This window comes from Rhinopithecus bieti, unplaced genomic scaffold (genome assembly GCF_001698545.2).
Source record: "Rhinopithecus bieti isolate Rb0 unplaced genomic scaffold, ASM169854v2 scaffold_67983, whole genome shotgun sequence".
NCBI classification, from domain to species: domain Eukaryota; kingdom Metazoa; phylum Chordata; class Mammalia; order Primates; family Cercopithecidae; genus Rhinopithecus; species Rhinopithecus bieti.
The window spans coordinates 176,397-202,118 of record NW_016825868.1 but is presented as its reverse complement, the minus strand read 5'-3'; the positions used below and the strand labels follow the sequence as shown (position 1 = coordinate 202,118).

The 25,722-nt window shown below is 43.9% G+C and overlaps 1 protein-coding gene and 1 pseudogene across 1 annotated transcript in view; both read left to right on the top strand.

The window, feature by feature from the left end:
* The first annotated feature begins 2,082 nt into the window (after positions 1-2,082).
* Positions 2,083-25,722, top strand: part of LOC108522764 (zinc finger protein 420) — a 92,007-nt gene continuing 68,367 nt past the window's right edge. The window contains exons 1-2 of the mRNA XM_017863185.1: positions 2,083-2,639; positions 3,331-3,377. The gene's annotated coding sequence lies outside the window, so the exon portion shown is untranslated. The remainder of the gene's footprint in view (positions 2,640-3,330; positions 3,378-25,722) is intronic.
* On the top strand, positions 22,877-23,997 carry LOC108522763 (zinc finger protein 420-like; annotated as a pseudogene).

Here is a 25,722-nt window from a genome sequence, read left to right as displayed (position 1 = left end):
ATTTTGCCCTTGTTTATCAGTCTTGTGTTTCGTTTATCTAAACTGTGGATTTTTAAATTTTGGTCCAGTATTTTGTTTTCTAGTTTGTAAACTAGAAATACTTAAGAATTTTTTTTTAATGAACTGTTGTAAGTAATGTTTCACAAGAAAGAAACTATAATGGCCAAAAATATAAGGGACTACTTTTTAACCGAAAAGAAAAAAGTCACAATTACACGTCCTAGAAATTAACTACTGTTAACAATTAACTTTACAGCTATCATTGCCCAAGTGCCTATGTAGTCTCGTTCTATTGCCAGGCTGGAATGCACCTCCCTAGTAGGTGGGACTACAGGTGCGCGCCACCATGCTGGGCTAATTTTTGTATTTTTAGGAGAGACGGGGTTTCACCATATTGGCCAGGATGGTCTCAATCTCCTGACCTCGTGATCTGCCCGCCTTGGCGTCCCAAAGTACTGGGATTACAGGCGTGAACCACTGCGCCCAACCTATTTATAACTTTTTTTTTTTTTTTTTTGAGATGAAGTCTCGTTCTGTCGCCAGGCTGGAGTGCAGTGGCACAGTCTCGGCTCACTGCAACCTCCGCCTCCCAGGTTCAAGCTATTCTCTTGCTTCAGCCTCCTGAGTAGCTGAGACTACAGGTGCGCGCCACCACGCCCGGCTAATTTTTGTATTTTGAGTAGAGACAGGGTTTCACCATGTTGGCCAGGATGCTCTCGATCTCTTGACCTCGTGATCCACCCGCCTCGGCCTCCCAAAGTGCTGGGATTACAGGCATGAGCCACCTCGCCAGGCCTATAACATTTTAAAAAACAGTATACATGGTTTATTTTAGTTACACTTTTCCACCTCCCAAAGTATTTCTCGAACATACTTCTGTCATTAAATATTCCTCTGCAACTTAATCCTAAAATAATGACGTTGCAGCCCACTACATTGGTTTTCTATTACTTCCACTGCAGACCCAAGTATCCCTCATCCTCCTCCAGTCCCTTTGGCATCCTGAGCCTGTGACGGCCCCGCTTCAGTCTCTCCTAGGTTACATCCCCAAACCGCTAGGCCAGGTCGTTTCCCAGACACCCTCCAGGCCAGCCTGTGGCCCGGCCCGAGCAGAAATTAGTGACTTAAATGCTGAGATGCCAGAAGACCTGGACTGGGGAATGAATTCCCAGCCCAAACTTAGCCACCCGTCTTTTTTTTTTTTTTTTTTTTTTTTTGAGACGGAGTCTTGCTCTGGTTGCCAGGCTGGAGTTGCGATGGCCGGATCTCAGCTCACTGCAAGCTCCGCCTCCCGGTTCCTCGCATTCTCCTTCCCAGCCTCCCGAGTAGCTGGGACTACAGGCCGCCCGCCACCTCGCCTCGGCCTAGTTTTTGTATTTTTAGTGAGACGGGTTTCACCGTGTTTAGCCAGGATGGTCTTGATCTCCTGACCTCCGTGATCCTGCGTCTCGGCCTCCCAAAGTGCTGGGATTACAGGCTTGAGCCACCGCGCCCGGCCTGCCACCCGTCTTTATCGGGATTGTGGCCCAGGTCATGGAAGCCCCAGGTCCGGGCCGACTCCTAATTCGTGGCGTGGCCAGGAGTCGGCCTCTTCTGATCCACCCCAGGGCGCGGCTCCCTGTGGAGGGAAGCCTGGGTGGTCTGCTCCCTGGCTTTTCACTGCACTTGAGAGGCCTCTGGGCACACACACAAACCCCACTCCCTGACTCTCCGTTAGGGGAGAGGGCGGCTGCAGCCGGGTTAACTTCGCGGACTCTGGAAGTCCTAGCGGCGGGCCGGGTTGGGCCGCCCCTTCCCGGGTTTGCGGCTACGTTTTTCTGAACTCTCCACGGCCCCACAGTCTTTTTCTAGCAGTCAGCGGCCACCTATTGCTGCCTGGGCCTGTATATTTGCCCAGGTCCTGGGAGGGTGCTCTGGCGCGGCTGGGCGGTCTGGCCTCGGCTTCACTGGAGGCGGGGAACTGGACATGGCTGTGAGTGCCAGTGACCGCGGTGCGGTCCAGGCCCCGGGTGGCGCACCCACCTCTGGACTACATTTCCCAGGGGGCCCCGCGGCCCAACCACTTCCGGCCGAAAGGGGCTAGTCCGCGTGACCTGGCGGGTGTTGGAACGCAAAGGGCTGGAACGTCCCGGGCTGCGGAGGTCATTTGGTTGGGATGAACTCGTTCAGGCTTGAGTGCTAGGACGCCGAAGGGGGCGTGAGGCGTCCCGGCGCGGGACTGGGGTTGTCTGCAGTTTAAAAGTCATGTGGCTCTCGGAGATGTGCGGACTGCATTCCCGGGCTTCACCGCTAAGGGAGCTCTGGGCTGTGCGATGGGGAAGGAAGAGGGTGTCGGGGCAGTGCAGTCGGGATGGGAGGAGAGTGTCAGGGCTACTGGCCCCCAGCTCGGGAGAGGGCAGTGTGGGGCCGCGCGACTGCAAGGAGTGGGTGTGGTGTGAGGCTGGCGCAGGAGCGGGCTGGGAATGTTAGGAGGTCTGGGGTATCGCGGCCCTGCGTCCTCTTGGCTGGACTAAAAGTCTGTGCAGTTCTCCCCGGACCTGGATTGTGCGCCCAGCGACAGGTTTGGCAATCTGTGCTCGATGTGCCCGCGAGGCTGTGGTGGGAGCCCTGTCTGCACGGGATTCTGTGTGGCTGAGCATGTAAGTGTGAGCGTGTGCGCGGGCGAGCCCCATGGTGCCGGGTCGTCGACCCCATCTTTGGGAGGCCTGGGAGGGGGCGGGACACCCTCGCTGTACATTCTGGGGATACGCTGGGCGGGGTCGGCCCAGTGGATGGGTCCTGGCCTTCTACTCAAACTCCAACTGCGACTGCTAAGTAGGTAGTGAATCTCTGTGAATGGCCTTCCCGCCACCGGGTCTATCTCTAGTGTGTGTTGAGGGTGGAAATGGTTCTAGGGTTTGGGGCTAGGGAGTTCCTGCTGTATCCACTTCTCTGTTCTTTCACCCAGTAGCCACCAGGGATCTAGGCCCATAAAGGTGACCCCAGCCTAAAGGACAGGAGTTTGAGACCCTGACAGGTGGGTCCACTTAAGCTGTGTCTTGGCGCCACACGCTTTTGGGTTCAGTGTAAGACGCTAGGCCTGAAAGTTTCCCAAGTTAGTCTCTTATGGAGGAAGAAGGCTACGGTCTAGGGGAGCCCTCCCAGGACTCCTGTTTGGGCTCCTAAGGTCACCTGCATTTCGTTGTGAGGATGACAGAGGGCGGTGGTGTTGCAGCTTCTTTGGTCTCCCTTTCAGTACCTGGGGTGGGGTAGGAGTTTGGCCTCCCAAGGGGTTCAGGGAGGGATTGTTGTCTTATGGCTTCTTAATGTTTTCCCACATCTTTCTTCAAGAACCCAGAAGAGGAGAGAACTGCTGTGCATCTGAAGTGATGGCAGAGGTAAGTTGCATTTGACATTTTCTTCTTGGAAAGGACTTATTGGTTTTCAGGACAGTGTCCTATTTCAGAAATTTATCTAAAAGATTTACATTCATGATTTGGAGAAAGGGCAAGAGGGGAGGAAACTGCATTTATGGAGCATTTTCCTAAAGCAGCCCAGGGCTATTTTGTAAACATTGTCTCATCTGATAGAGAATTTCCACTTCCCTGGATTTTATTCATGCTCACGACAGTGTTGACAGAGAACGTGCCTCAGTGATTTGGCAGAGAAATTGAAGAACAGAATTAGCTTTTTCAGTCTCACTAATTTCTACATTGTCCCCTCCATGGTCATATGCAATAGGCTTTGCTTATCTTTTTTTTTTTTTTTTTTTTTTTTTTGAGACAGAGTCTCGTTCTGTTGCCCGGGCTGGAGTGCAGTGGCGTGATCTCGGCTCACTGCACCTTCCGCCTCCTGGGTTGAAATGATTCTCCTGCCTTAGCCTCCCGAGTAGCTGAGATTACAGGCACATGCCATCACGCCTAGCTAATTTTTGTATTTTTAGTAGAGACGGGGTTTTGCCATATTGCCCAGGCTGATCTCGAACTCAGCTCAGGCAATCCGCCCGCCTCGACCTCCCAAAGTGCTGGGATTACAGGTGAGAGCCATCTTGCCTGGCCTGCTTATCGATTTCTTTCTTTCTTTTTCTTTTTTTTTTTAAGACCGAGTCTCCTCTGTCGCCTAGGCTGGAGTGCAATGGTGCAATCTCGGCTCACTGCAACCTCTGCCTCCTGGGTTCAAGCGATTCTCCTGCCTCAGCCTCCTGAGTAGCTGGGATTACAGGCGCATGCCACCACGCCTGGCTAATTTTTTGTATTTTTAGTGGAGACGGGGTTTCACTGTGTTGGCCAGGATGGTCTCAATCTCCTGACCTCCTGATCTGCCCGCCTCGGCCTCTGGAAGTCTTGCTCTGTCGCCAGGCAGGAGTGCAGTGGCACTATCTCAGCTCACTGCAACTTCCGCCTCCCAGGTTCAAGCGATTCTCCTGCCTCAGTCTTCCGAGTAGCTGGAACTATAGGCACATGCCATGACGCCCAGCTAATTTTTGTATTTTTAGTAGAGACAGGGTTTCACCATGTTGGCCAGGATAGTCTCAATCTCTTGACTTCGTGATCCGCCTGCCTTGGCCTCCCAAAGTGTTAGGATTACAGGCATGAGCCACCGCGCCACGCCTTTTTTTTTTTTTTTTTTTGAGACAGAGTCTTGTTCTCTCACCCAGGCTAGAGTGCAGTGGTATGCTCTGCGCTCACTGCAACCTCCGCCTCCCTGGTTCAAGCAATTCTTCTGCCTCAGCCTCCTGAGTAGCTGGGATTACAGGCACGCACCACCATGCCCCGCTAGTTTTTGTATTTTTAGTAGAGACAGGGGTTTCACCATGTTGGTCAGGCTGGTCTCCTACTCCTGACCTTGTGATCTCCCCGCCTCGGCCTCCCAAAGTGCTGGAATTACAGGCATAAGCCACCATGCCTGGCCTCAATTTCTTATAGCCTGGAATGCCTACCTGTCCACTTTATCTCCAGATAGTTTTTCCTCAAGATAGAAATAACCTGAATGCCCTCTTATGATTAAAGTGATATACAATTTTTGCAAAAGTTCGAAAACTTGAGGGAGTCACAAAGAACTTTTAAGTCACCCATCCATGGTGCCACCATCCAGATCGTCACTATTAATGTTTTCAAATTATTTTGTCTGCTCTTATGTGTGGTCATGTGATTTTTTGTTTTTTTCAGAGTGGGTTCATAACTACTAGTAGAAGTAGCTAACTTACTGAGCATGCACTTTGAGCCACTTAGAGTTGGACGTTCTTTACAGGTGTGATCTTGTTGAATCCACGTAACAACCCTATTAGACAGGTATGACTATATTTCATTAATTCTCTGATGCACTTTTTTCCACATTTTAACCTCTCTGAAATCAAAATGGGCTTTACAAAAATTCTTGGCAAGTCATAGTTTCACTGATGGCGTTTTTTTTTCTTTCCTAGTATATAAAGTTATAAGGGCCTTGTAATCAGTGACATCTCAGATTCGATGAAATAGAGTATTATTCTAAGTTGACTACTGAGGAAATCAGGTCACTCGCCTCAAAGTTACACAGTTAAAAATGGTAGAGCTGGCCAGGCGCAGTGGCTCATGCCTGTAATCCCAGCACTTTGGGAGGCCAAGGCAGGTGGATTTCCTGAGGTCAGGAGTTCAAGACCAGCCTGACCAACATGGAGAAACCCCATCTCTACTAAAAATACAAAATTAGCCAGATGTGGTGGCGGGCGCCTGTAATCCCAGCTACTCTGGAGGCTGAGGCAGGAGAATCGGTTGAACCTGGGAGGTGGAGGTTGCGGTGAGCCAAGATTGTGCCATTGCACTCCAGCCTGGGCAACAAGAGCAAAACTCCGTCTAAAAAAAAAAAAAATGGTAGAGCTGGGATTTCTAAATCACCTACTGACTTCCTTTGCCCACTTGTCAAAGAATGCTATCTTTATTTATTTATTTTAAACAACATTTCATATGTTCAGCATGTTTTCTTTTTGTCGTTTATAAGTTGTTTTAGAAATATTTTTTCACAGTTAATCTATTTTATGTGCTTTTAGATTCATCTAATTTCCAGAAATGTATTCAGATAAATCAACGCTTTTCTTAAATTTTTTTCCCTTTATGCTATGCCGGATGGACTTTCTTACCACAAAAATAGAATAGTTACTTTTATATTTTCCTAAAATACTTTGTCTTTTATCCAAACAATCTAGTCTTTAAGGTATCTCCTGTGATAATCTGACCAGAGAATGTTGGCTATAAAATTCCAAATTTGGAGTGTTTATTTAGATTTTTTATGCGACTTTGGAGTAACATATTTTAAAGAGTGGCATGGTATTTGTAGGATGTGAAATTTAAGGGTTTTTTTTTTTCTGGGTATGTCTGGATGTAGCACTTACTTCATTAATTCTGGCCAGTCCTCAAGAATTACTTTCACTCTAAGACTAAAGAAACATATTTTCTATTCTGAATTAATCTGTTTCTTTCTCTTTAACTTTTCTTCAGAATTCTGTAAGAATTTGTTGAGTTTCTCTTCCCATTCCTGTAGAGGCCAAAACCTTCCTAAGATTATCAGAAGATCACCACCCCTCCCCATCCATTTCCTGCACACCGGTGGGGAGAAAGCTTCAGTTCCCCTTGCCCTTCAGCCCTTCACTGTCTATTTCTCCCTGTGTCTTCTCTCCTGAAAGTATTCATTGCCCTTTGTCCCTGCTAATGGGAGGCTGTGCACTGTGATGAAAGGGTAGAATCTTAGCCCATTTCTGCCATTTGCTAGCTCTGTGACCATAGACTTCCTCATAATTTCAGTTTGGGAAATGTGATGATACTGGAAATTCACCTGCACTTACACTGGCAACCTGGGGTCCCCTAGCTCCTACCTTCTGGTCTCCTCAACATCCAGTGAAGTGCCCAGTTTCATTGCTGCTTTTCTTTTCCTGTTCTGTGAGCTTATGCACTAGGGCCTCACTCCACTGTCTTGCCTTGTGGGAGTAGATGCTACATTGAACTAGTTGGGCTCCCTGGCTCCACTTTTACTCTTTGCCAATAAGATAGTCCAGTAATGTCACCTTTTAAATTCTGTTCAGTGAATGCCTGTTACTTTCAGGATAAATCTCCAGCTCTTTCACGTTCATTGTGTGTTTATTAAAAAGCACATTCTGTATTTAGCAGAGCACAAAGCCTAGTATTGGAGTAAAGTTGTGAGCAAAGATGATGTGTTTAGTCCTGGCAGGTATAACCTGCCATTCAAAACATTTCCTGTCCTGACTCCTATGGAGTTCTCCAACATCACTTCTCTCTTCTCCCTCAGAACCTCTCATCAGCTATCCCAGTTAACTTTCTGCTCCTCAGAAACACAGGATGCAATTGGTCTCCATCTTCTGCTCTATCTATTTGGAGTGCTGTTCAATCTGTTTTCTGCTTGTTGGAATTCTGTTCCTTTTCTAAGTCCCAGTTAATTTTCTACAGGTTACGTGAAACTTTCCCCACACCTCTCAACCTAAGTAAGTCACTATTTTCTTATTTCCTATAACAAGATTCTTTTAATGGGAGGCAACATATCCTACTTTAAAACCCCTCAGTTAATTCTTTTCATCTGTGAGAACAAGTCTAAATGTCTCAAGATCTGATCCTTCTTTTCAGCCTCATCTCTGCACTCCCTCTCTGACTTTACCCTAGTTGTGTTAAACTACTAGCAGTTCCCAGAATACACAGTCTATCTTATGCCTCCATTGTACAAGAAACACAAGAAGGGCTTTTATCCATTACCACCCCTTTCTCTAGGTTCTACTGAACCTAGGTCAAGAACCAGCATCTATGAAGCCTGCGTCAGTCTTGTGGTTGCACTTGGTCTCAATTGCTGTATCTCTTATAGTCCTTATCATACTATATTGTAACTGTCTTTTTTTTTTTTGCTCTTGTTGCCCAGGCTGGAGTGCAATGGTGCAATCTCAGCTCACCACAACCTCCGCCTCCCGGGTTGAAGTGATTCTCCTGCCTCAGCCTCCCAAGTAGCTGGGATTACAGGCATGCGCCACCATGCCCAGCTAATTTTGTATTTTTTAGTAGAGATGGAGTTTCTCCATGTTGGTCAGGCTGGTCTCAAACTCCCGACCTCAGGTGATTCACCGGGTTTGGCCTCCCAAAGTGCTGGGATTACAGGCATAAGCCACTGCACCTGGCCTGTGTCTTTTTATTTATTTATTTATTTATTTTATTTAATTTTTTTTTTTTTTTTTGAGACGAGCTCACTCTTGTCACCCAGGCTGGAGTGCAGTGGTTTGGATCTCGGCTCACTGAAGCTCCGCCTTCCGGGTTTAGGCCATTCTCCTGCCTCAGCCTCCCGAGTAGCTGGGACTATACAGGTGCCTGCCACCATGCCCGGCTAGTTTTTTTGTATTTTTTAGTAGAGACGGGGTTTCACCGTGTTAGCCAGGATGGTCTTGATCTCCTGACCTTGTGATCCGCCCGTCTCGGCCTCCCAAAGTGCTGGGATTGCAGGCTTGAGCCACCGCGCCTGGCCTTTTTTTTTTTTTTAAACTGTCTTTTAAAACTGCTTTTATTAAATACTGAATAATAGAACATGTTTAACATATTAAGGGGGACTGAACACCCATGTTAAGAGGTAGAATGCTAATGTTAGAAATCCCATGTGTGCTTTGATCATCCCAATCCAAATCCCCTTCTTCAGCTGTCAGAGGTATCTGTTATTCTGAATTTTGTGTTTTGCATTTCCTTGTTTTTCTTTACAGTCTTAACCATATGTGTTTATTTTCCTGTTCTAATTTGATGTCAAGAAATCATACTGTTTGGATTCTTCTGCAGCTCTATTACTTGTCTTTCAACAAGTGTTCAAGAGATTCATTCACCTTGCAAACTTATCCTACTGTATAGCCATCCATTGTATGAATACATTTTTTCATTGATATTGTGTACATTACTCCTGTGAACATTCTTGAACTCCTCTTATTGTATCCTGTGCGAGAATTTCTGTAAATATGTAACTAGAAATGGAATTGCTAGCTCATAGGTTATTTGCGTTTTTAGCCTTACTAGACATTGCCCAGTTGTTTTCTGAAGTGTTTACTATACTCATTTACTATTCCTTTTACTTCGTATCCTCACCAACACTTGCTATTATTAAACTTGTAAATCTTTCCGCACTTGGGTATGAGTTGATATATATTATTTTTTTTTTTTTTTTTTTTTTTTTTTTTTTTGAGACAGAGTCTCGCTCTGTCGCCCGGGCTGGAGTGCAGTGGCCAGATCTCAGCTCACTGCAAGCTCCGCCTCCCGGGTTCATGCCATTCTCCTGCCTCAGCCTCCCGAGTAGCTGGGACTACAGGCGCCGCCACCTTGCCCGGCTAGTTTTTTGTATTTTTTAGTAGAGACGGGGTTTCACCGTGTTAGCCAGGATGGTCTCGATCTCCTGACCTCGTGATCCGCCCGTCTCGGCCTCCCAAAGTGCTGGGATTACAGGCTTGAGCCACCACGCCCGGCCAATATATATTATTTTCATTTCAAACCACCACTTTCATGCTTATTGGCATTCATGTTTTCTCTTTTCTGAAGTGCAATTTTATGTCATTTCTAATTTTTCTATTGATTTTTATATTTCCAGAGTTTTGTTCCTTTTAATGCTTTGTGTGCATTTCTTAAATACTGTGGATTGTCGTCGTTGTCAGTTATATGTGCTGTGCATGCTTTCTTACTTTAACCTTTAAATGATGGTAGAAATTCTCAATTTTAATTCCATCAAATTTAATGCTATTTTCTTTAATTTATTTACATCTTGTGTATGAAATCTCTCCTCTCCTAAGAGTAAAGATATTCTCCCTATTTTCTATAAATGATATTATTTTGCCTTTTATGTTTAAGTCTTCAGTTCACTTGGAATTAATTGTAGGGTATGGTATTTCCATTTGGATAACTAATATCTGAAACATCGTTTATTGAAAAGGCAATTTATTGTAAAGGATTAGGCAAACTGCAGGGTCTGAGGGAACAGTCCCTACAAGATGCCATAACTCAGGCACCAGCTACAACTTAAGGGGTTCCCATGACCACTCTCACTTCAGACCAGCTAACTAGAAATTCAGGTGTTTCCACCACCACCACCCTTAGGTATAATAATTCAGTAAAAAGACTCACAGAACTCACTGAAAGCTGTTATATTCACAGTCACATTTATAACAGGGAAAGGATACATTGGGTTGTATTAGCCTCCCAGTATTGATGTTTGGCAGTACACCCAGAGTATTGTCAACCAGAGAAGCTCACTCAAGCTTCAGTGCCCAGTTTTTACTGAAGCTTCATTACATAAGCATCATTGATTGAATCATTTTCCAGGTGCACAAACTCAGTTTCCAGCATCTGTCCTCCCTCCTTGCCTGAAAGTCAAGCTGATATCACATGGTTCAAAGTCCCAAGACCGATTACATGGTAGAGGTAGGTGTGGCCAGCCCCAAGCCCTAGTCATCTCATGAGCATAAACTAGGAGACATGGTCTTAGGGGCCCACCATAAATAACAAAGACATTCCTATCACTCCGGAAATTCGATGTGTTTAGAGGTTGCTTCCCAAGAGCTGGGACAAAGGCCAGACCTCTTTTTGGAGGCCACATTCCTCACTACACAGTCCTCCTTTCTCTGTACTTCAGTGGCAGTTCTGTCATAGATTAAGTTTCCCTATATACATGTTGGTCTTTTCTGGGCTCTCCTTTGTAATCTGCCAGTCTGTTTGTCTATTGAAACCATACCGCCTAAAGACTGCATTCTAGTAATGTCTGACATTCCTCTACCATGGTCCTGTTCTCTAGAAAGGTCTTAGCTGTTCCTAGGCTTTGGCTTCATATACATTTTAGAATTGACCGATCAAGTTCTGTAGAAATCCAGCCGGGATAATGATTTGTAATGCACTAAACCTTTGATCAATTTGGGGAAAGGTGACATTTTTAGAATATTGAGTCTTCCTCTGCCTCTAAATAACTCTGCTTATTTGAGTCTTGTGAAATGGTTTTAATAGTATTTTATAATTAGAGTCTTACACATCTTTTGTTAATTTTATTTCTAGGTATTTTTATGTTTTGTGGTTTTCTTAGATGACATTAATTTTAGAATATAGGCCGGGTGCTGTGGCTCACACCTGTAACCCCAACACTTAAGGAGACTGAGGCAGGCGAATCACGTAAGCCCAGCAGTTTGAGACCAGCCTGGGCAACATAGTTAGACCCCATCTCTACTATAAATAAAAAATTCGCCAGGCATGATGGTACATGCCTGTAGTCCCAGCTACTTGGTAGGCTGAGGTAGGAGAATCACTCGAGCCCAGGAGGACGAGGCTGCGGTGTGCTATGATTATGCCACTACCCTCCAGCCTGGGTGACAGAGCGAGACCCAGTCTTAAAAAAAAAAAAGTAAATAAAATAAAATATAATTTTCTCATTGTTTCTGGTATATAGACTTGCCATTGATTTTTTTTTTTTTTCTTAAAACTCCCATGACAGATTATTGCAGTTGATTTTGAGATATTAATTTTATATCCCTCCACCTTGTTTTAACTCTTATTTATTCTCACATCTTGTAGATTCTTTTGGATGTGGGGTCATGCAACTTGATCATATCATTGATGAATAAAGACATGTTTTAGTTGTAAATAATTGTCTTTGTCTATTAGTATTGATTTCTTTCCTTCTTTTTTAACCTTATTTTAATTCTTACTTTGCTACACTGGCTCCACCTCCCAGAACAGTTTTGAATGGGGAATATGGGAACCCTGTCTTTTTTTGAGGCGGAGTCTCGCTCTGTCGCCCGGGCTGGAGTGCAGTGGCCGGATCTCAGCTCACTGCAAACTCCGCCTCCCGGGTTTGCGCCATTCTCCCGCCTCAGCCTCCCGAGTAGCTGGGACTACAGGCGCCCGCCACCTCGCCCGGCTAGTTTTTGTATTTTTAGTAGAGATGGAGTTTCACTGTGTTAGCCAGGATGGTCTCGATCTCCTGACCTCGTGATCCGCCCATCTCGGCCTCCCAAAGTGGTGGGATTACAGGCTTGAGCCACCGCGCCCGGCCGGGAACCCTGTCTTATTCACAGTTTTAGATACTTCACTTTTACTTATGTTTGCACTTGTTTTTTTTTTTTTTTTTAGATGTCCTTTATCAGGTTAGGGACATTGCTTTTTTATTGCTAATTTGCTCTTAAGTTTTTATCATGAAGGAATATTGCATTTCTAAAATGCCTTTTCTGCCTCCATTGAAATGATTGGTCGGGCACGATGGCTCATGCCTGTAATCCCAGCACTTTGGGAGGCTGAGTTGGGTGGATCACCTGAGGTCAGGAGTTCGAGACCAGCCTGGCCAACATGGCAAAACCCTGTCTCTACTAAAAATACAACAACAAAAATTAGCCAGGCGAGGTGGTGGGCACCTGTAATCTCAGCTAGTTGGGAGGCTGAGGCAGGAGAATTGCTTGAACCTCGGAGGCAGAGGTTGCAGTGAGTCAAGATCGCGCCATTGTACTCCATCCTGGGCAACAAGAGCAAAATTCCATCTCAAAAAAAGAAAAAAAATAAATGATCATAAGTGTTTTCTCTTTAATCTGTTAATGTGCCTAATAATTTTAATTTATTTCCAGTATCATATACACCTTTTATTGGGAAGAACCTAACTTAGCCATGATGTGTGATGAATTTTTACATATTACTGGATTCAGTTTGCTAATAACTTGCTTAGAATTTTAAATCTGTGGCATGTGTAAGACTGGCCAGTAATTTCAGTTCTTCATAATGTCTTTAACAAGTTACTCTATCCCAGGAGAACTGTGGCCTTGGCCTGTGAAGCAAGATTGTTTTCTACATTTTTAAGTGGTTGGGGGAAATGATCAAAAGAATTATATTTTATGACACATGGAAATTGTATGAAATTCAAATTTTAGTGTTCATAAATAAAGCTTTACTGGAACATAACCACATTCATCCACTTATATAACATCTATGGCTGCTTCTGTGCTGCATGGCAGAGTTGAGGAGTTGCAGCAGAGATGGTATGTCCCACAGAGCCTAAAATACTTACTATTTGGCCCTTTACAAAAAAAGTTTGCTGACCTCTGGTCTAGCTTCATAAAATATATCAGTTTTCCTTTTCTTTTTCCCATGGTAGGATCTTGGAGTACTCATGTTATCAATGGTGTGAGCAAGGCCACTCTTTTCAGATTATTTGTTTATTCCCTTTCTTCTTTGCCATCTACTACTCCCATCCTCCCCCTGCCCATAAAGCAGTCGTGTCTTAGTATTGCATCATTTTCTTAGTATGTATTCGTTCATGCAAAATGTTTTTCTCTTGCATTAAGGTCCAGTGTGGTCAGTTTTTCAAAATCTTCCACATATGATTGAGAAGAATGTTATTTGAATTGAGTGCATTGTTCTATATGCAGCCTTTAGATCAAGCTTAATAATTTTGGTATCTAAATATTCTGTTTTATTGACTTTTGTCTGTTGTATCTATCAGTTATGTCTAGTGTTTTGTTAAAATCTGCCATTATGATTAGGGTTTGTCTATTAGTTTCTATTTCATTTATGCATATGTATATGTATATATAATATGTGTGTATTATTATTTAAGCATAAAGTTATCCTTTTCTAACTTTCATCTTTCTGAATATTTATGTTTTGGATGTGTCTCTAATAACCAGCAGAGAGCTGTGCTTTAGTTTTTGACAACTTTGACCAACTTTGTTCTTTAGCAAAAGTATTTAGTCTATTTACAGTGCTTGTAATTACTGATATAATTGAAGGTATCATTTTGTGCTTTTATTCTCCCTTTTCTGTATTTCATTATCTTAATTTCATTTTCCCTTCTGTGAGTTTGAAAGTTATAAGCTATTTGTGTTTACTTAGTAGTTACCTTAGAAATTTTAATACACTTTCTTAACTTACTAGTGTCTACAACTAAAAAATATTCTTATGTTTTTGGTAAATAAGGAAGTAGGATATATTCTAACTAATCAAACAACTTACATTATTGTCAGGTATTTTCTTCTATTTTTTTTAACCCATAAGAAAATTTTATTTTATGTATTGAGTGTTAGCTTAGATTATCCATGTATTTACCACTTTCTTGGTTCACCATTCTTTCTTACATCTCAGGCTCTGCATCTGGGATCACTTTCCTTTAGATGGAATAAATAGTAAATTTCTTTCTGATTTTGGTTTTTTTTTAAAATGTCTTTATTTGCCCTTATTTGTGAAAGGTATTCTACCCTCACACTGGGACATTCCACTGTCTTCCGGTTTACATTTTTGTTATTAAATAGTCGTCTGTCAATCAGACTTTTTTTTTATGTAGATAATCTACTTTTATTCCCAAATTGCTTTTCACGTATTCTCTTTGTATTTAGTGCTCTGCAGTTTTGATCTGATTGTCTAGGCATGAATTTATTTTTATTTATTCTGTTTAAGACTTACTCGGCTTCCTGAATCTGCTTTTGCCAATTCTGAGAATTTCTTAGCTGTCCTGTCTTCCAATACTGCCATTTTCTTCATTCTTTCTCCTCTCTCCTTCTAGAACTTCAGTTAAATATCTATTAAGCTATCTCACATTATCTTCTTAATCTCTCTTCTGTACATCTGCTCATTTGTCTTTTTTTTTTGAGACGGAGTCTCACTCTGTTGCCCAGGCTGGAGTGCAGTGGCATGATCTCAGCTCACTGCAAGCTCCGCCTCCCGGATCCACGCCATTCTCCTGCCTCAGCCTCCCAAGTAGCTGGGACTACAGACACCCGCCACCGTGCCCGGCTAATGTTTTGTATTTTTAGTAGAGACGGGGTTTCACCGTGTTGACCAGGATGGTCTCGATCTCCTGACCTCATGATCCACCCGCCTCGGCCTCCCAAAGTACCGGGATTGCAGGCGTGAGCCACCGCGCCTGGCCTCATTTGTCTTTTTTTTTTTTTTGAGACGGAGTCTCGCTGTGTCACCCGGGCTGGAGTGCAGTGGCCGGATCTCAGCTCACTGCAAGCTCCGCCTCCTGGGTTCACGCCATTCTCCTGCCTCAGCCTCCCAAGTAGCTGGGACTACAGGTGCCTGCCACCTCACCCGGCTAGTTTTTTGTATTTTTTAGTAGAGACGGGGTTTCACCGTGTTAGCCAGGATGGTCTCGATCTCCTGACCTTGTGTTCCACCCGTCTCGGCCTCCCAAAGTGCTGGGATTACAGGCTTGAGCCACCGCGCCCGGCCTCATTTGTCTTTTTTAATTGCATTCTGCATAATCTCTTTTTATACCTTTCAGTACAGTAATTTTCCTCTTCAGAGAGATTTATTCCAGCCTTGTATGATTGAGTATGTTTTTTGTTTTATGTTTTATTTTTTGTTTTTAAAATCTACTGTCATCTTTATTGAGTTTATTATTACATTTCTCCATTTTAAAAAGTAATATGATTGTTTTATAATTTTTGGGAATTTCTTATATATAATGATCTTTTCAGGGTTACAGAGGTAATTCCTCTTCCCTCTCAACATTTTATTAGGGAAATTTTCAAACATAATGAAAAGTTAAAACAATTGTATGACTGATTTTCCTGACTTTTTGTTCATGGAATTATGCCTCTTTGTATCTTTTTTTCTTTCTTTCTTTTTTTTTTTTTTTTTTTTGAGACACAGTCTCACTGTGTTACCCAGGCTGGATAACTGATGCAATCTTAGCTCACTACAGCCTCCACTTTCCAGGTTCAAGCGATTCTTGTTTCTCAGCCTCCTGAGTAGCTGGGACTACAGGCATGTGCTACCATGCCCGGCTAATTTTTGTATTTTAAGTAGAGATGGGGTTTCACCAGATGGACTAGGCTGGTCTTGAACCCCTGACCTCAAGTGATCTGCCCAGTTTGGCCTCCCAAAGTACTGCGATTACAGGCATGAGCCACCACACCTGGCCATTTTTTTAAATTGATTTTTTGTTTAGGCAAAATTCACATAATATAGTTAACAATTTTTAAGTGCATAGTTCAGTGACATTTAGTGCATTCACAATGTTATGTTGCTTTATTTTTGACTAATAGGTTATTTTCCTTGGAATTCTACCCATAGATTCTTGAGGCCTGATTTAAGGTTGTTCCTCTAGGGCAGGTCTGTATTTGCTCCTACTAGGAGCCCTGCCAAACCAGGACCACCATAAAGTAAACACAGATGGCAAGTGTTTTAGATCCACCTTAGTATCGTTACGTGAACTGCAGGCCTGTGTGAGGGCTGGCTTGTAGTTGTAACTCAACTGTAGTTTCCCTGTAGTTCCTCAGGGGAAAATGTTTCCCTTCCACCATCTGCCAAGGTTCAAGTCAGGCAGTTTTCCTAGCAGACCCTAAGAATCAGAATGCTACATCTAGTTTTCCCTTACTCTGAGGGCATGGTTCAAGAGGTCCCAGGTCTTTGTAGTATGGAATTAATTAGACCCCCCATTTGGCCAGCTGTAGGCTTGATCTTCTCTCCCCTTGCTCCTTAAGTCATAAATGTCAAAGCTTATGGTCATCTGGGCTCTATAGACATTCCCTGGGGAAAATCAGCCTCAGTGGCTCAGCATACGCCTCTCTGTTCGCATTTTGGCATAGTTTTATTTGCTGAAGATTACTTCTCTGTCAGCTCATCCTTGCATTCTAAAGTATTTTTGATATTCAATCTCTTATTTTTCAACTGGTGATTTGGACGTAGTAACTAGTCCCCCACAGAGCCCGGTGTCCTATGATTGATTTTCTCTTCTTTTTTTTCCCCGTGACTGAGCTTTTTAAGGGCAAATGTATGCTAGGTAAGAGTTATCTGTGACCCCAGTGCCCACATAGAGCCAGAGTCATGGGGATTTGATTGGTATTTTTGGATAAGAGGATTTTTGTTGACACAGCTGCTCCTCTCTTCCCATTCCCTTCTGCCCCTTTGATCTCCCTTCATACACTGCTGTGATCTGCAGTGACAAACACAGCAGACCTAGCATTTTCTGCTCCCCTAAGTGCAGGGGCCAGCTAAGGGTTCTTTTAAAAGATCAGGAAATTCTCAGGTTGCATCTACAAGAGCCAGAAGTTAGAAGGCAACCAGGTGCAGACTTGGATATTTCTCAGTAGATTCAAAACCCAGCAATGCCACTGTAGCTGCAGATTTGAGTAAATGACTTCACTTCTCCAAGCTAAAGTTTCCTTTCAGTTAGGATTCATGACCTTCTTGTGAGGATTAATATATGTAACGCATCAGGAACTTAAAGTGCTTAAAGTACAATGATTGTCCTTGAGATGCAGTGTGCATTACACTATCAGCAGTAAGGTTAGAGGTCGTAGCAAGAGAGAATGTCAGGCAGGAAAGCCATGGGTAATTTCAGTTTGGAACCGGGATGTACTGACCATGAGGATTCCTGGAACTGTGGTCTCATGGGAAGCCATTGCATTGTGTATCTGGGTAATTGAGCTCTGCTGAGGCTGCTAAGGGCCTCCTGATCCTATGGGTTGTCTGGCTCAGTGCTGCTGATTCTGGAGAGTCTTTGCAGAATGAGGTTTTAGTTTTAGTTCCAAAGGCCTCAGTTCTGGGATATAGGAACAAAGTCCAGAAAGTGGCTGGTGCATAGAACACTAGAATTTATTCCTCCTATCTCTATTAGGCTTGGGGGAGGCTGGAACCCTCTATTGTAGAAATCTTTGTCCAGAGCTGGGCCTGCCTAGGTATCCTGTGCTCCTGGGCCTTGAGGGCTCCCTCAAGTCTTTGGGGTGCCTTCCATGGCTAAGGGTCTCAGTGACATCCAGGTTGTACGAAAGGGAGCCCAGGCCCTGGGCTCTGATCAGCTCCTGACAGTGGGAAAGTTGTTTCTTCTGAATCTGTTTTTCTATAGTTGGATTCCCTGGGATTCAGAAAAGACAAAGGCTTGTTCCTTCTTTCTCAAATCTCAGCGAGAGAAAAAAAAAGCAGACTCTGTGTGTGTGTGTGTGTGTTGGAGTACCAAAAGCAGGGATGGGGTGAAGGGATTCATTCTCAGGCCTTTGGGGACCTTGAGGTCAGTCTGGTGAATTTTGTCATCAAAATTCTGTTACCCAAAAAGATCAATCAAATCCCCATTACTTGCTTTTCTTCCATTTTGCTTTCCCAGGCTTTCTCTAGTAAAAACCTAGGGTATAAAGTCTGTAGTTGTAAAAGCTATTACCAACGTGTTAGTATGTCTCCTCTCCTTCACTGCAGTCTTTAATTTTTTTTTTTTTTTTTGAGACGGAGTCTCGCTCTGTCGCCCAGGCTGGAGTGCAGTGGCCGGATCTCAGCTCACTGCAAGCTCCGCCTGCCGGGTTTACGCCATTCTCCTGCCTCAGCCTCCCAAGTAGCTGGGACTACAGGCACCCGCCAACTCGCCCGGCTAGTTTTTTTTTGTATTTTTTAGTAGAGACGGGGTTTCGCTGTGTTAGCCAGGATGGTCTCCATCTCCTGACCTTGCGATCCACCCGTCTCGGCCTCCCAAAGTGCTGGGATTACAGGCTTGAGCCACCGCGCCCGGCCAATTTTTTAATTTTTTTAGTTTTTGTAGAGATGGGGTCCTGGTATGTTGCCCAGGCTGGTCTTAAACTCCTGGACTCAAGTGATTCTCTCACCTCCACCTCCCAAAGTGCTAGGATCACAGGTGTGAGCCATCACGGCCTGAATGCATTCTTTTCTGTTTTTTATTTTAATTAACACTGTATTAGTCCCTTCTCGCATTGCTATAAAGAAATACCTGAGACTGGGGATTTTATAAAGAAAAGAGGTTGAATTGGCTTACAGCTCCAGCTCCGCAGGCTGTTCAGGAAGCATGATGCTGGCATCTGCTCAGCTTCTGGGAGCGCTCAGGAAACTTACCATCATGGTGGAAGGCAAAGGAGAGGCCAGCGCTTCACCTGGCCGGAGGAGAAGGAAGCAGGGAAGGCGCTAGACACTTTTAAACAGCCAGATCTCGTGAGAACTTACTATCACGAGAACAGCAACAAGGGGACGGTGCTAAGCCATTCATGAAGTATTCACCCCCATGTTCCAATCACCTCCCACCAGGCCCTACCTCCAACATTAGGGATTAGAAATCCCCATGAGATTTGAGTGGGGACACAGATCCAAACCGTATCAGACACATTGTAATCAGGATCATATTTATGGGGTACAATTTGATGTTTCAGTACATATCTATGTTGTATAAAGAGCCAGTCAGGGTAGTTAGTGTATCCATCACCTCATGCATTTATCATTTCTTTGTGGTAAGAATATTCAAAAGCCTCTTCTAGTTATTTTGTAATATACAATATTTTATCATTAACCATAGTCACCCTACTGTGCAATACAACACCAGAATTTAATTCTCCTGATTGTAACTTTGTACTCACTGACTGACATCTCCGCATTTGTACCCCCACCCCCTCTCTGGTAACAACTGTTCTGCTCTCTGCTTCTGAATGCCTTCTTTTTGCTTTAGAAGATTTGAACAGATTGAGCAGATTTCTTTTTCCTAAAACTTCTTGCCTTCCCCAGGGACTTGTTCTCCAGTTCTTCCCATTCCAGTCAGTAATGCTGCCAATGGGTGCTATCTCTTTTATTGATTGATTGATTGATTGATTGATTGAGACGGAGTCTTGCTCTCTTGCCCAGGCTAGAGTGCAGTGGCACGATCTTGGCTCACTGCAACCTCTGCTTCCCAGGTTCAAGCGATCCTCCTGCCTCAGCCCCCCAGTAGCTGGGATTACAGGCACACGCCACCATGCCTGGTTAATTTTTGTATCTTTAGTAGAGACGGGGTTTCACCATGTTGACCAGGCTGACCTCAAACTCCTGATCTCAGGTGATCCACCCACCTTGGCCTCTCAAAGTGCTGAGATTACAGGTGTGAGCCACCGTGCCTGGCCAAGGCTGCTGTGTCTTAAGGGCCCCTCTGTTCTCCAAGAACTGTTTAGGTATTTATCAGCAAACTTCTTAGCATTTCTGGTTTTTTGAGACAATGTCTTGCTCGGTCACCCAGGATGGAGTGCAGCGGCACAATCATGGGTCTGCTGCCTCAACCTCCGAGGCTCAAAGAGCTCCTGCTGCCTCAGCCTCCCAAGCAGCCAGGACTGCAGGTATGTACCACCTTGCCTGGCTAATTTTTGGATTTTTCTGTAGAAACAGGATCTCACTGTGTTGGTTTTGAACTCCTGGGCTCAAGCATTCCTCCCACCTTGGCCTCCCAAAGTGTTGGGATTACAAGAGTGAGCCACTATACTAGGATTAGCATTTTTTAGATACATATTCTTACACCGAGAGTACTGATGGAGTAGGAAAACCAATCCTTGATGGAAATTTTCATACCTCCTTTCTTGGAGGTGTGATTTGATGAAGTGGAAATGAATGGTTAAGTGGAATCACATATTGCAAACTTTAGTTTTCTAATTAGACAAGAAAGGAATTGATGTTGATTTATTGTATTGCAGTCTCAGTATCAGCCAGTATCTCTAGCTGTCTGAGGATTTTAGGACTGGGGATATCCTGAGATATGTAGATTGTATGGAGTTACAGGATATTCCCAAGGAGTCTGTGCCAGATGGATAAAGTGTGTGGATAAAGTGTGTCCATTTTGAACTTGTGTAGTATGTGCGCACCTCATGTGACATCATTGTGAGTCTGGATCAGTTCTGGTAGGTAAGGAACAAGGAGAGTATGGTTGGGGACATTTGTGGTAACAGGAACAATTTAGCCAGATGTGCAAATTGTTGAGAAATGACCAGGCACGGTGGCTCATGCCTGTAATCCCAGCACTTTGGGAGGCCGAGGCGAACGGATCACTTGAGGCCAGGAGTTCAAGACCAGCCTGGCCATCATGGTGAAGCTCTGTCTCTACTAAAAATACAAACATTAGCCAGGTGTGGTGGCCCATGTCTGTGGTCCCAGCTACTCAGGAGGCTGAGGCAGGAGAATCACTTGAACCCAAGGGGTGGAGGTTGCAATGAGCTGAGATCACGTCATTGCACTCCAGCCTGGGTGACAGAGTGAGAACATGTCTCAAAAAACAAAAACAAAAACAGTGTGTCTCTGGTAGATTGCGTATACTTGGATCACATTTTTTTAAATCCATCCTGCCAACCTCTTCTTGTAGTGTTTAACAAAGTCTGTAGTATTTAATATGTTTACATTTAATACACTGATGGGGTGGGATTTACAATTGGTATTGTGGTATTTGTTTTCTATTTGTGTTGTTATTGTTTTATTCCTCTATTCTTCTATTACTACCTTCTGTTATATTAACTAAATATTTTCTAGAATACCATTTTTGTTCCTATACTGTTTCTTATACAATAGTCTTTGAAATTATTTTCTTGGTGGTTGCCTTCAAGATTATAATTAGCATTTCAACTTAAAACAATCTAGTTTGGGGCCGGGCGCGGTGGCTCAAGCCTGTAATCCCAGCACTTTGGGAGGCCGAGATGGGCGGATCACGAGGTCAGGAGATCGAGACCATCCTGGCTAACATGGTGAAACCCCGTCTCTACTAAAAAAATACAAAAAATTAGCCGGGTGAGATGGCGGGCGCCTGTAGTCCCAGCTACTCGGGAGGCTGAGGCGAGAGAATGGCGTAAACCTGGGAGGCGGAGCTTGCAGTGAGCTGAGATCCGGCCACTGCACTCCAGCCTGGGTGACAGAGTGAGACTCCGTCTCAAAAAAAAAAAAAAAAAAAAAAAAAAAAATCTAGTTTGGATTAATATTAACTTAACTTTAATCTTATATAAATGCTTTGCTCCAAAATACTTCTGTTCCCACGTCCCTTCTTTGTACTATTATTGTCATACAAATTACATATTTATACATTATAAGCCAATATTGGCAGAATAATGACCCCCTCAAAGATGTCCATATCTGAATCTCTGAAACTTGTGAACGTGTTACTCTTACATGGTAAGGGGGAATTCAGGTTGCAAATCTGCTCAACTTCAGTTAGTGAGAGGATCTTAGGTTATCCAAGTGGGCCCAGTGTAATCACAAGGGTCTTTAAAAGTATAAGAGATGTGGCTGGGTGTAGTGACTCACACCTATAATCCCAACACTTTGGGAGGCTAAGGTGGGCAGATCACTTGAGCCCAAAAGCTCCTCATTTTTTCATTTTTCACTTCCTTTTTTTTTAAATTGCCGTGTAAAGAATTATTAACTATTTTTAGTTTGTCATTTCTACTTCAGAACTTTTCTTTGTCCTGCAGTGTGAAAATACCTCCTATTTTCTTTCTTGTTATTTTACAGATTGGGAGTTTGGAAGAGAAACCAAGAATTTATCTCCAAAGGAAAACATTTATGAAATTAGATCACCACAACAGGAGAGGGTCAGAGTTATCAGAGAAATCAGATGCCAGGTAGACAGACAACAGGGTCTCCAGGAGGGACATTTCAGACAAGCTGTAATACCATTTACTTCCATGCAGTGCACAGCCCATAGAGAACATCAGTGGATTCATACTGGAGAGAAATCCTGTGAATGCAGGAAATGTAAGAATGCTTTCAGGTGCCAGTCATGTCCTATTCAACATGAAATAATTCATAATAAGGAAAAAGACCCTGACTGTGGAGAATGTAGGAAAATCTTTAATAGTGGATCAGACTTGATTAAGCCTCAGAGGCTTTTTTTTTTTTTTTTTTTTTTTTTTTTTTTTTTTTTTTTTTTTTTTTTTTTTGAGACGTAGTCTTGCTCTGTCACCCAGGCTGGATGCAGTGGCCGGATCTCAGCTCACTGCAAGCTTCCGCCTCCCGGGTTCACGCCATTCTCCTGCCTCAGCTCCCGAGTAGCTGGGACTACGGCGCCCGCCACCTTGCCAGCTAGTTTTTTGTATTTTAGTAGAAACGGGGTTTCACCGTGTTAGCCCAGGATGGTCGCGATCTCCTGACCTCGTGATCCCGCCCGTCTCGGCTCCAAAGTGCTGGGATTACAGGCTTGAGCCACCGCGCCCGCGCCCAGCCTCAGGCTTAATGAAAGCAAAAACCATAGTGAAAATAACAAATGTGCCTTTAATCGTGATTCTGGAATTACTCAACCTCGGAGCATTAATACTGGAGAGAAACCTCATAAATGTAAGGAATGTGGGAAAGCCTTTCATTCCAGCTCACAACTTAGTCAGCATCAGAGGATGCATCTTGGCGAGAAACCCTATAAGTGTAGGGAGCGTGGGAAAGCCTTTCCATCCACCGCACAGCTTAATCTACATCAGAGGATCCATACTGATGAGAAATACTATGAATGTAAGGAGTGTGGGAAGGCCTTTATCCGTCCCTCACACCTTTTTCGACATCGAAGAATCCATACTGGTGAGAAACCCCATAAATGTAAGGAATGTGGGAAGGCTTTTCGTTATGACACACAACTGAGCCTTCATCAGATAATCCATACTGGTGAAAGACGCTATGAATGCAAGGAGTGTGGGAAGGTGTACAGTTGTGCCTCACAGCTGAGTCTACATCAAAGAATTCATACTGGTGACAAACCCCATGAATGTAAGGAATGTGGGAAAGCCTTTATCTCTGATTCACATCTTATTCGACATGGGAGTGTCCATACTGGGGAGAAACCCTGTAAGTGTAAGGAATGTGGGAAGTCCTTCCGTCGTGGCTCAGAACTTACCTGACATCAGAGAGCTCACACTGGTGAGAAACCATATGAGTGTAAGAAATGTGGAAAGGTCTTTACTTGTAGCACAGAACTTGTTTGACGTCAAAAAGTTCACACTGGGGAGAGACCCCATAAGTGTAAGGAATGTGGGAAGGCTTTTATTCGAAGGTCAGAACTCACTCATCATGAGAGAAGTCACACTGGTGAGAAACCCTATGAGTGTAAGGAGTGTAGGAAGGCCTTTGGTCGTGGTTCAGAACTTAGTCGACACCAGAAAATTCATTCTGGTGAGAAACCGTATGAATGTCAGCAGTGTGGAAAGGCCTTTATTCGGGCCTCACACCTTAGTCAACATCAAAGAATTCATTCAGGAACCAGGAGTGAATGAAGAAATGAGGGATGACTCAGAATTTGATAACATGAGAAAATTCATACTGATTTGGAAAAAAAAACCCATAATTCTAAGTGTGAGACACCTTATAAATGTTAGGAATTAGCGGGGATTTATTTATGTTTCAGAATTTATTACACATCATGATACAACTGGGGAAAAATTGAAGAACTCCATGAATGTACAGAAAATAGGGAGACCTTTTTGGTGGCTCAGAACCAAGTCAACCTCAGGGAATTCATAACGGGGAGAGGAGGGCAGTGAATGTGCTGAGAGAAATTAATAATTCAGACCTTTCTTAGCAGCAGTCATTAGCCCTTAGGGGAAATCAGATGATTCAAAATATAAATGTAGGCCGTGCGCGGATGGCTCCCGCCTGTAATCCCAGAACTTTGGGAGGCTGAGGTGGGTGGATCACAAGGTCAGGAGATCGAGACCATCCTGGCCAACGTGGTGAAGCCCCGTCTCTACTAAAATGCAAAAAATTAGCCGGGCATGGTGGTGCGTGCCTGTAATCCCAGCTACTCGGGAGGCTGAGGCAGGGGAATCACTTGAATCCAGGAGGCAGAGGTTGCTGTGAGCTGAGATCATGTCACTGCATTCCAGCCTGGTGACAGAGCAACACTCCGTCTCGAAAAATAAGTAAATATATATATATACATACGTGTGTATATATATATTTATGCAGGCTGGGCACAGTGGCTCACACCTGTAATCCCAGAACTTTGGGAAGCCAAGGTTTGCTTCCCTTGCTTGAGTCCTGGAGTTTGAGACCAATACAGGCAACATGGTGAAACACCGTCTCTACAAAAAATATAAAATAAATTAGCCAGGCGTGGTGGTGCACGCCTGTAATCCCAGCTACTTGAGAGGCTGAGGCAGGAGGATTGCTTAAGCCCAGGAGATAGAGGTTGCAGTGAGCCAAGATCATGCCATTGCACAGCAGCCTGGGTGACAGAGTGAGACTCTTGTCTCAAAAAAAAAAAAAAGATGGGGCCGGGCATGGTGACTCATGCCTGTAATCCCAGCACTTTGGGAAGCTGAGGTGGGTTGATCACTTGAGGCCAGGAGTTCGAGACCAGCTTGATCAACATGGTGAAACCCCATCTCTACTAAAAATACAAAATTAGCTGGGCATGGGGGCACATGCCTGTAATCCCAGCTACTTGGGAGGCTGAGACATGAGAATCTCTTGAACCTGGGAGGCAGAGGTTGCAGTGAGCTGAGATCGCGCCATTGCCCTCCAGCCTGGGCAACAAGAGCAAAACTCCATCTCCAAAAAAAAAAAAAAAAAAAAAACCCAAAATGTAAAGGCCATATATATGGGACACCAATTTGCTTTAGCTAACAAAGTATTCATCTGACAGTACTTGAGGAAGCCTATAGTAGTATATAAAATTCAGCAGATTCTTTCATCCCACATAAATCTTGTTAAATATTTGCAAGCTAATTCTCTAAAATTAACTGGAGCTGAATCAATGTGGGAAAGGATTTAACCAATGTTTACTTTTTACTCACCCTCATCAGTATAACATTTCTTTTAGGGTGAATTTATTAACTGCATCTACATATTCTCATTTATAAATTAGTACTGTTAGCACCATATTTCTTAGCTGCATTGTGAGGGTTAAATACATTTATTTAAAGCAGTGTCTGTCTAGTATTGAAAGTGTGCTACGGAGGCTGAGGGAGGAGAATGGCGTAAACCCGGGAGGCGGAGCTTGCAGTGAGCTGAGATCCGGCCACTGCACTCCAGTACGGGCGACAGAGCGAGACTCCGCCTCAAAAAAAAAAAAAAAAAA